At 41.3% G+C, this 12219-nt stretch overlaps 1 protein-coding gene across 6 annotated transcripts in view; it reads left to right on the forward strand.

Moving 5' to 3' along the window:
* The window catches only part of LOC149168594 (uncharacterized), a 307528-nt gene that overhangs the window by 64554 nt on the left and 230755 nt on the right, over positions 1-12219 (forward strand). The window lies entirely within an intron of this gene.

The raw sequence follows: 12219 nt of genomic DNA on the forward strand, positions 1-12219 counted from the left end.
CACTCCCATCCCGTCTTTGAAGAATACATGCTTGCCCCTTGTCAATGACTTGGTGGGAATGTCTACTACCTGTTCATCAGTGGATATATACTCAAGTTTCACAACTCCCCTGTGAACCCAGTCTTTGATGAAGTGGTACCTGATCTCAATGTGCTTTTACCGGTCATGAAATATTGGATTCTCAGAGAGTTTAATACAACTTTGATAAACGAATCATCTACATACAAAACCAAAATGAATGGATTGTCACCAACCATAATGAAATAGAGGTTCGGATCTGCATCACTCTTCTAGAAACCCATCTGTTGCAAGTAGGCATCTATCCTCTCGTACCATGCCCTCGGCGCCTTCTTCAGTCCATAGAAGGCTTTCTTAACCCTGCACACATGAGACTCCCTCCTATGTACCTCAAAGCCTTGTGGATGCTCAATGTACACCTCCTCCTGTATAACAACATTGAGAAAGACAATCTTCACATCCATATGGTGAATCCTCCAACGCATCTCAGCCATAGTTTTAAAAACCGACCGGCTTGAACTGGAAACCAGTCAAATGGCTGTTCATTGGGCGACTGGGTCAAGCCAGACAAAAAACCCGGTTGAAGGGTCTATTTCGCCCAAAATTCACCAAAACCGGCCCTAACCGATCGATTTAGGATGGAACCGGCCGATTTATGGTCAAACCGGCCGATTCATTGCCAGGCCAGCTATGGACCCCACAAAATGCAGTTTGTGAGTTTTGGAGTTGTTTTGAGGGAAATTTAGGGTTGTTGTCCTCCAAAAACAACTCCTCCAAGAAAAACATGCCTAACCTCTCATTTTCCTGACACATTTCAACCCTAACAATGTTGGAAATTACTAGTAAGATTAAATTCTTAAAGTAAAAGTGACATTTCCTTTATTTTTCATTTTAATCCTTTTACTTAAATTTTTAACATTAACTTGAAATGACTCAGGATGTTTGAGCGTGGTTTCGACCTCATGGGATTTCATATGGAGAAACTAGAATTTTAGATTTCACTCAAAATTCAACGGACTTAATAGTTTTCAGGATTTCGTGGTTTGGGGGTTTGCAATGTTTTCATTTGATTCTATCATGTGTGAGGGTATGAGATTGACATTTGATCAAGAGCATGAAGCCCTTTAAGAACCTTGATGTTGGTGGCATTGATTGTTGAACTTTGTTGATGTTGGTGGTATTGATTGTTGAACTCCTCTACCATGGCCTTAACAAGAATGTACCCTTCACTCAAAGGAAAACAACTGGTTAGGCATGCTAATCTTTTTCTACCACATTATAAGGTTGAGGAGATGAACCCTTCAATCAAACCAAAATCATTGGTTAGACATGTTTAACTTTTTCAATTTCTATCATGTTACAAGGTTGGGCAATCCAAGTCTGAAGACTTTGAGCTAGATGCTGTTTATGTATCTCTTGTTTATGATCCCATTTCTAGTAGCGCTGAACCAATGATGAGTTTCATGAGTGACCATGTTGATCAGTGATTTGCAATTTTGATGTCTATTTTTGCTACTACTACTACTAGAGTTGTAGAGGAGTTTTAGGAGTCCTCAAACTCTCAGCCATATTATTTATGCAATTCGTTTTGATGATCCCTTGTCTAGTAGTGGTGATGAGTTTGATCATGACGAGGAGTGATCATGTTGTTGATCACTGATATGTAGACTTGTAGTAGGCTAGTGACCCCATAGCTTAGAGCATTGTTTTCAGATTCTAGAGGCCATTTAGAACCTCATTGCTTATGTATTTTGTCGATGACATGTTTTGCACTTAGTGCCATTTTGATATATTCACCTTTACATGGTATATAGATGAGCAAACTTTGCATATTTTGTCTCTATTGGCTTGGAATCATGGTTTTAAATCTTAAAAATAGTTTTTTTATTATTAAAAAATAGTTATTTAATGTATTTTTTTTAAAACCGGTTCATTGAGATCTGACCAACTCATGTTTGACCGGTTCTAGTTTGAAACTTGGTTTATTAGGTGGACCTGTTCCAGTTTGAAGCCTAGTTTATTAGGTGGATTGGTCCGGTCACCAGTTCCAGTTTTTAAAACTATGATCTTAGCTGCTATAAATATCACTGCTCTAATGGAAGTATAACGAGCAACCGATGCGAAGGTCTCCTCATAGTCAACACCCTCTACCTGTGAGAACCCCTGTGCTACAAAACAGGCTTTTGAACTTCTCCACACGACCATCTGCAACATGTTTGATCTTGTAGAGCCACCTTGAAGTTACCATCGACTTCCCCTCGGGTCTCGACACTTCCTCCCAGATATCAGTCTTCATGATGGAGGCATGCTCCACCATGGCATCCCTCTAGATCTGCTGACTGGCGGCCTCCTCATAACTAACTAGCTCTGTCTTCACAACATCTGCCACAAAGCCACCCAACCTCTCTGGTGGTCTGCTCTCCCTCATTGACCACTTGGGTTTCCCCATAGCCTCTTGAGCCTCCTTCAGGGTCTCCTAAAGCCATCTTGGTTTCCTCTTCATTGTAGTAGTCTCCTCTGTTGGTATAGGAAAATCCTCGACTGGAGCCTCTCCTCTTGATAAAGAAGGCTCTACTATGGTCAAAGGTGATCCTAGACTTTGAGATCCCACGCCCAATGATCCTGCACCAGGTGATCCTACACTCTGTGATACTGCTTCCTCTGAACTTGTCACCCCAGAAGAAGGTGATCCTCTTGATCTTGGTGTACCACCTGATGCCTTTGAAAGCTGTGGTATGGGCTCCTGCTGAGGAGCTTGCTGCTCTTTCTGATCAACCTCCCAAGACCTCCTCAAAGCCCCTACCTCCTCAAATCTCACATCTTACCTTTGGACAACTTTCCTAAGTGCAGGAAATATATGATAGGCCCTGCTGGTCTCATTGTAACCCACAAGAATACCCTTCTTTGTAGTGGGTTTGAACTTCGTCCTCTTCTCTTCAAGGACGTGTGAATATATAAGGCACCCAAAGATCTTGATGTGCCCAACTTCCAGCGTCTTGCTAGTAAACACCTCCTTAGGAGTCTTTGCTCTCCAAGACTCTATGTGGGAGGCTATAGAAATTGAAGAGACGCCTAGTAATTTGAATAAAGATGATGGCTAGAAGATTCACAGTTGCTGGGTCCCGACCCTGTCTTCCTAAGGTTTTTATTTTATTTTATTTATTTATTTTTATTTAAATATTTTTTAATGTCTTATTTTATTTTCTTTAATTATTTCAATCCTTTTTAATCTTTTATTAAACATTTTAATCCTTTCAAATTATCAATATCCCCTTTGTTAGTTGCAATTTTATATTAATATTATTCTCTTCCCTAGTGATTAACTTTTTCTTTCTCTTTTTGACATTTTATAATTTGAGGTGTTCCTTTATTATTTTTTCATTTATTTAAAAAAATTGTTTATTTTTATTATATTTTTTATATTTTTATCTTGACCTTGATTGACTTATTCTTTTAACCTATCATTTTGGATTCTTATTTATAGAATTGATTCCTTTAATTCCTTAAGTTTGACCAAATAAAATATTTTGATTTTGATTTTAATTATTTATTTATATTTATTTAGTGTTTTTGTTTTTAATATTTTTATTTCAATGGTAGTTTATCTCTTATTAAAATATTTTTAATGATTATGTTCTAACAATTAGATTTCTCTATTAAAAACTCGCTGTTATCTTCTGATTGTTATAATTAATTGTTCTCTACATTGCTTTCTTTATCTAAACTAGTGCCATGATCTGATCCTCCATCTTGTCTCGAAGATGAACCACACTGGATGGTTCGAAACACGTCTACAAAATATTTTGATGTGATTATTGCCGAAAGATTTTTGAATATTCAAAGTATGGATCACAAAAGCCTAAATTTGTATAATACACCACAATGTTACACGCCATAGCCCAATAGAAGAAAGGTAATCTTTGGTCATGCAACATAGCTCTAGCTGCACCCACTATGGCCATGTTCTTCCTCTCTTCCACTTCATTCTGTTGGGGGTTACAAGGCACAATTTACTCCCTCTTGATGCCCACACTCCTACAAAACTTCTTCATCTCCGTGGAGGTATACTCACCCCGATTATTTGATCTCAACGCCTTGATCTTCTTCCATGGTTCTCCACAAGAGCCTTAAACTCTTGGAATCTCTTGAAAACCTCATCCTTGGTCTTCAGAAAGAAAATCCAGGTCTTCCTGGAGTGGTCATCAATGAAGGTCACATAGTACTCATATCCATTCAATGATACATGAGACATAGAACCACAAACATTAGAGTGTACCAAATCAAGGATACCTGCAACTCTGTTGTCACTGCTTGGGAATGGTGTCTTGGTGTACTTTCCCAAAGCACACCCCCTGCACACATCTTGATGATCAGTGCTAAACTCTGGTAAACTTGTAACCATCTCCCTCAACATCCTGAAAGTTCCATGGTGAAAGTGGGCCATCCTCTTGTGCCATAACTCGCACAACTCATTGTTGCTGGTCTGTGCCATCAAGGTTGTAATAGGCTGAAATATGAACCTATATAGCCGCCTAATCTAGACTCCAATAGCTTTAGCATGCTTGACACTCGATCCCCTGGGATATATCAACACCTATCCTTTGCGGAACACTACCTCATACCCCCTGTCCTCCAATATGGACACTGATATCAAGTTTTTCTTTAGCCCCAAAACATAAAGAACATCTGTCACTTTTAGAGGAGGTAACGATTCCCTCTGAAATGATACTGTTGCCATTCTTGCTCCTCTGACCTTGGAGTTATCTTTAAGAACAACCTCCAAGTCAATGTCATCCTGTGAGAGACTCGTGAAGTGCTCTTTCACTCCAGTCATATGGCAGGATGCTCCACTATCAACAAACCATGCACGAGAAGATGTAACATGAGTGGCTAAACTCACCACCAAGGCAAACTCATCCACCTCTACTAATAAGGCAAAATCAATGTCAAATCTGGAAATGAATTCGTCCACCTCTGTTGAAGTTGCAACTCCTTGCTTCTTCTTGTTCTTCTTGTTGGGACACTGACCAACACAATGACCCATCTTCCCACAAGCAAAGCATTTCACTTTGCTCATGTCCTTCTCCTTCACCTTCTGCGTCCCCTTCTCCTTCTTTGCTCCACTAGAAGGCTCCTTCTTGGCCTTTTTCCCTTCGCTGCAAGGGCGACATTCTCTTCCTCACTCCCCCCCCCTCTTTGCTGCCCACCTTAGCACTCCTCCTGGATGAAATCGTCCCACATCCTCCTCCAATCTGGAAAGTGCTCTTTGGCCATAATGCCATGTATGAATCCATCCCATTTCTTGGTAAACTCATCTAATGTAATCCTGACCCACTGTTTCTCTAGGATAGCCTTTCCCACAACAGCCAACTTATCCTTCACCTATGAGATCTTGGTGAGGTATGAGGTCACACTGTCGGTCTTGGTCATCTTGTTGTTTCATAGCTTTTACCTCAACACCATCTTCCTGTTCTAATTAGAACTCTGGTGTAATGTGACAAGGGACTCTCACATCTCATAGGAAAACTTCATTCCTGTCACATGAGGGGATAGGTGATCTTTGATGGCATTAAGGATGATCCTCTTTGCTTTGACATTCTTCTTGTTGAATTCTGTCAACTGTGTTTGGTCAGTGGGAGGTTGCATTGCACTCGCTACAATGTCCCATACCTCCATCTCCTCAAACAAAAGTGTCATCCTCTCCTTCCAGGGACCAAAGTTATCAGTCCCACTCAATATGTCATCTACCCTCAACCTAGTAGCCATGCCTTCACACCAACAAAATTGGAGCAAATCTGATACTAGGCAGTCTCCTCCCTCTTAACCAACAACACTTTGGGTTTCTGACTGGGGTTTAATGACTGTTGTTCACTGGGATGGCAGTATTTCTGCTTGCTGGTCTTTATATCAGCTGATGATGAATATCTGGTCTGACCTCTCTTTGGCTCTGATACCATGTAGAAAATTATAGGATGCTGTAGCCCAACCCAGTTTTCATGTTTTGCATGGTTTAATGCCCAAACACATGATGAAACATATGACTGATATTTTATATCACATTTGCATTTGCATGAAAACAAAAGAGTTACTCTACCATTTCATTTTTCAGCTAATACATTAGAAAATAGCAGGGACACAGAAAAGTTTAGACACTTGTTTTTGGTCAACTTGACCCTGGAAAAACCCCACAGTTGGGAAAACCAGTCTTCAATGGGATGCTTTTATTTGCTTCTAAAGGCAATTAGTACAACAAGGAAAAGACAACCTATCCACCTTTGGAGTTTGATGATATCACTGTCAAAAATACAGAGAACATATGGCCTTCACACAGTCTTGAACTTGGACTGATTTTTAGCTTTGAGTTCTGTGCATAATCCTTTGACATTGCCATGATTTTGAGCTGAAGATAGCAGGACTACTTCTGGAAATTTGTCTTAATCTCTGACAGAAAGCTCGAGCTCTGTGCTGCTAGGACATCTATTTCCTTGCTGGAAGATTAACATTATTTCTGGACCTTCTCACCCAGAAATTTCAGCCTGTTCTTTTTTGCAAATTCGGCTGACTTTCACATTCAGTTTTGGCATAAACTCGGCCAGGGAGCACTCCAGATATTGGCCAAAACTCAGCCTCTGAACTTTCAGACTTTACAACCCTAAACTTGAGCTGGAAATCACTGCAAACTCAACGTATTTTAGCTGCCTTAAATATTTGGGAATCATTCCTGGAATTTCCGGATTTAGGGCTTGAGCTATAAACTCGCCTAGAAACTCGGGCTGCCTCCCTGAGCTGTTAAACCTCTTGCTTTGGGCTGCAAACTTAACTCCTTGCTCTCCCTTGCTCTCTTCCCAATGGCTCTCATGAGAATGAATGAACTCTTTCTCTCCTTTTCCCTCTTTTGTCTCTCCAAAATGCGGAGAACCCTAACCCTTAGATCTAATGGCTGATATTAGATCTCAGCTCGTTAGATCAAGGGTGGACATCATTTCCTCTTGACCCCATTTCCAATGTGGTCCCCTTTTCTATTAATGAGCCTCCCTAGTACTTTTTAATGTATTAGTACTATGGTCACTCTTTCCTCACAAAGTACTTTTTAGAATATAAAAGTCACTTTAATAATATAAAGTGTACTTAAGTACTTTACACATAAAGTCACTTTTAGACACATGTGACTTTAATAACTTAAAGTACCTAGTACATCTTCACATAAAAAGTACTTTAGCCACCTTGATATTAATAAACTCATAATATAGCTTAGAAAAAAGATGATTAATGTGTCTCCTTAGGCCAAAAGGAGAAATGCCTAGGAAACACCTTCTTGGTACCTTTATTTTCAACACTTGCCAATGCCTTGGTCAAGATATCTGCTATCTACTCCTCTATTGGAATGTACAGTAGTTTCACTATCCCTTTCTGCACATAGTCCCTGGGATGATGATATATGATCTCGATATGCTTGGAGTGATCATGAAACACTGGATTCTCGAAGAACTTAATGCAACTTTGATTGTCATAGTGTACCATAGTGGCCTCCATCTTCCGCCTGAAAAGTCCCACTAGTAACTTCCTCATCTAGATAGCTTCACATGCTGCCAAACTAGTAGCCATGTACTTAGTCTGTGTTGAAGGCCTGAATTGAGTGCAATTGATGTCTACTTCTCGCTGAACCAGGAAACAACCACTGACCCAATGTTGAAGACGCAACCTGAAGTACTCTACCAATCTGTGGAGCTCCTTGCCCAATCTACATCTGTGAAGCCCTCAAGCCTTAATCCATCAACTTGTCTATACCATAATCCATAATCTGTCGTGCCTCTGAGATATCTCAAAACATGCTTTGCAGCAACCCAATGGACTCTGGTAGGAATCAGGATCCATCATGTAGTGGTTCAACTGATTCACTGCAAAACATATGTCAGAACGCGTGTTGACTAAGTACATCAACGACCCGTTGAGCTGCCTGTATAATGTAGCATCTACTCTCTCTGCTCTGTTAGCATCCACTTTACTCCATTTTGTGACTAGAGGTGTGGTCATGGGTCTACAATCCTGCATGTGAAACCTCTTGAGGATCTCTGTAGTGTACTTCCCCCGGCCCAAGAAGATTTCCCCATCACCCTGTCATACGTCCAACACAAGGAAATGGTATATAAACCCTATATCCTTCATCTCAAATCCCTTGTAAGGTCTTCCTTGCAACCTTGAATCAAGTTGTCTGCTTCAGACAAAATAAGATCGTCAACATAGAGCACTAGAATGAGCGGAAGCTCTCCAACCATGATGTAGTACAGGTTGGCATCTGCCTCACTCTTAGTGAAGGCCAATCCTCAAAGGTAGCTATCAATGCGAGTGTACCATGCTCTTGGTGCTTGCTTGAGCCCATAAAGAGCTCTCTTCAGCAAACAAACATGAGTGTCTCCGCTGAAAGTCTCAAACCCCTCAGGTTGCTCCATATAAATGTTGTCTTCACGTCCATCTGGTGGATCTTCCACCCCACCTGTGCTGCAAGTGCCATAATCGTCTTGATGAATGAATAACAAGCCATTATAGCGAATATCTCCTCATAGTCGATGCCCTCAACCTGCTAGAAGCCCATGGCCACAAACCTGGCCTTGTACTTTGCCACTCTCCCGTTTGCTCCATGTTTCACCTTGTACACTTGATTTTACCTCACGGTGTGGCATAATCTCCCAGACATCTTCATGATGGAGGAATATTCCTCCATGACATCTCGCCAAACATGCTGAGAGGTTGCCTCATAATAAGAAGGCTTTGAGTGTAACAACTTAGTCATTAGTGCCATATATTTGGTGTACCTCTGTCGTTGCTTGATCTACCTGGCTTCCCGAATCAACCTCTTGGCCCACTTGGCTCTCTTTCTCCTCGTGTTGGGAGTCACTGATTGAGTGGCTGCCTCCACTTGTCCTGGTCTCTCCTCATCCTATAATGACTTCTTGTCATCCTACTGTGCGACTCACTTGCCACTTGGTTGAGAATCAATCTGTGATACTCGCTGAGGCTCTTGCTTGGGAGCGAGTAGCTTTTCCTCGGGTTCACCAACTTGCTCTCTCTCCAAGGACCCCCCCAGAGCTATGTCCTCCAACTTCACATCTCGCTTGTTAACTATCTTCTTGAGTAATTGTATATACAATTTGTATGCCTGAATGTCTCACTGTAATTGACGAAAATTCTCTTTTCAGCTATGGGCTCCAACGTCTTCTTGCTCTCTTTGGACACATGGCAATAAACATTGGTGCCAAAGATGTGGAAGTGAGAAACATTAGGCTTCTTACTTGTGAAAGCCTCCTTTGGTGTAACTCGTCCAAGCACTCTGTGTGGACTCTTATTCTGTAGAAACACTGTAATGTTGCATGCTTTTGCTCACAAGAACATGGGTAAGACCTAGTCATGCAACATGGCCTTCGCTGCTCCAACTATGTTGCGTTTCTTCCGTGCAGCGGCTCATCCACCCCATTTTGTTGAGGGATATGGGGTGCTGTAGGCTCCCTCCTAATGCCATCCTTGGCACACATGTCCCTGAAAGCATTGGAGACATATTCCTTGCCATTATCACTCCTCAATACTTTGATCTTCTTTCGAATCTAGTTTTCTACCAAGGCCTTAAACTCCATGAACTTGGAGAAGAGCTCCTCCTTCTTCATAAAGAAGATCCATGTCTTTCGGGACTAATCATCTATGAAGGTGACATAGTACCTGTGTCTCATGAGTGATGGAGAAGAGAAGGGCCCACATACATCTGAATGTACCAACTCCAAAATCCCTTTGGCTCTGTTGTCTCGGCCCTGAAATGATGACTTGGTATACTTTCCAAGTGTGCATCCCTTGCACACATCATGTTGGTGTAATGCGCATTGTGGTAGTCTTTGGCTATCTATTGAAGGATCTTCAACGCCCCATGATGCAAATGCCCCATGCGTTTGTGCCAAAGTTCCCCCTCGTCTCTGCTCTGTGCACTTCATACCAATTTTCTTCATTGATCTGGAAGCTAAGTGCTTGAGGTTAGCCTTACCTCTGCTAAAGATGACATCAGAACCATCGTCCTCTAGGGTAGCAACATAAACTAGGTTCTTCATGAGGCTTGGAACATAAAGGACATCCCTGAGATGGATAGGGCTACCAAACTCCCTTTCAAAACTGACAGTACCTACTCCCCTAGTCAAGTACTTGCCATCATCTCCTAGCTCAATGTGAAATTGCATGTCCTTCACCTTTAGCTCCAGAATTAATGTACCACACGATGCTGCCTACTTAGCTTGTCATGCAAGCTATCAATGAGAAGTCTTTCTTGAATTGAGAAAAAAACTCATATACCTCAGCTGATGCGGTCACATGGTCCATATTGGACCCCTTCTTCCGGTTAGGACACTTAGTGGCATATTGCCCGAACTGTTGGCAATGGAAGCATTTAATCTTGCTTAGATCTTTATTCTTCTTCTCACCCTTTTGACTTGACTCGACCTTTCCTTGGCCCTTCTTGCCCTTGGAATTGCTACCTTTGCTTGCCAGGGCAAGGTTCTCCTCGTCCTCTGTCTTCACTGATCTTCCAACTCATGTCCTTCTCCGAATTTCTTCTTGGACGCAATCACTCCATAGCCTCTCCCATCCTGGTAGGTTTTTTCAGCCACTGACTGCTTCCTAGAAAATTTTCCAAGACTAATGAAGTCCCAGTAGCGCAAGACTCACAAGGTCTTTGTCTGCTACAGTCTCACCCACTCCAACTAGCTCATCTCGAACTTGGGTGAACTTGGAAAGGTACATAATGATGGGCTCTCCTTTGCTCATTTAGATATTTCTTAGCTTGTCCTTTAGAGCAAGCTTCCCTGCATCACTGGAACACTGATCCAAATCTAAGATGGATAACCACATCTTGTTTGCTATCTTCTTCCCATGGATATGATGAATAATATGGTCTTTGATCCCCTCAAGAATGATCCTCGTGGAATTGGTGTCATTCTTGTTATGCTGGATCAATTATTGGGCATCTTGAGGTGGAACTATTTGACTCTTCGCAAATTCTAGCATCCCATTATCTTCCAACACCACTATCATCTGCTCCTTCCATGAGCAGAAATTTGAAGCTCCCTCTAAATTGTGATTAGGCCTTAATCCTTGGAACGACATACTGTTATCCAAACACTGCTCTTCAAAACTCTAGCGCGAGCCTATTGACTGATTTGTGCTCTTCATTGACTGAACAATTCTGGTGTCGGTCTTTATGCATAACTCTGCTCTGATACCATGTTAATTTTTCTTGAAACTCTGCACACTACTTAGATGAATTATTAAAAACAAGGCAATTAAAAATTGAAACCAAATTTACTTTCACCAAGATATGAAGTTTCTTAACAATTAATAAGCAGTGGAAAAACACCAGAGATAAAAGCACAGGTACACAAATTGACATGCTTGTTTTACCCAGGAAACCCAAAAGGGAAAAACTGCTTTCTTTGTTTTGGTATTTTATTGATTGTTACTTGAGCAAAATAGATCTATTACAGTTCAAGTTGCTATTGTAGCCAACAATTTGTCGCTGAGAAAGCGCTAGGCTTCTCACTATTTTTAGCTCTACAACTGTTCTCTGTTGAAGATAGTCTTGAATTGCCCTAAGAATCTTGATCCCTGCTCCATAATCCTTGTGCACTCCGACTCCTAAAATCTATGTGCACTTCTGGCTCCTAAATCCTTGCGCACTTCTGGCTCCTAAATCCTTGCGCACTTCTGGATCCTAAATCATTGCGCACTTAGGATCCTATGTGCACTTCTTGTAAACCTATGCACACAATTGCTCCTCAATTATCCACACTCCACAAACAAAGAATGATCTGTTGATCTTGTGCCTTCGTCCTGGTCTTTATAAATAAAATTCAATGCATGCAGGAGGCCTAGTCGAATTTCAGTTCATACTAGTGTCACGAGTTTCCTTTGCTAGTTAACTGGAACAAGTGCTAGTTAACTAGCTCGAGTTCCTCCTTGATTTACTCTAGTTGTGATTGTGAGTTAATTGAGAAATCAACTCGTTCTCCCTCCAATAAACACTGAAGTCTTAACTCGTTCTAACTCAAATTATCACTGCCACCGCATACTGTAGTCTAGCTGAAGAAGACTCCAACTAACTAAAGCTCCAACACTACACATGCAAACTTGATGACCATTCCAGTAAACTAGAAATCAACTTATCGTAAC

The sequence above is a fragment of the Pinus tabuliformis genome, chromosome 4_2 (genome assembly GCF_031772625.1).
Source record: "Pinus tabuliformis cultivar Carrire ecotype Pingquan chromosome 4_2, CPIR1, whole genome shotgun sequence".
Taxonomy (NCBI): Eukaryota; Viridiplantae; Streptophyta; class Pinopsida; order Pinales; family Pinaceae; genus Pinus; species Pinus tabuliformis.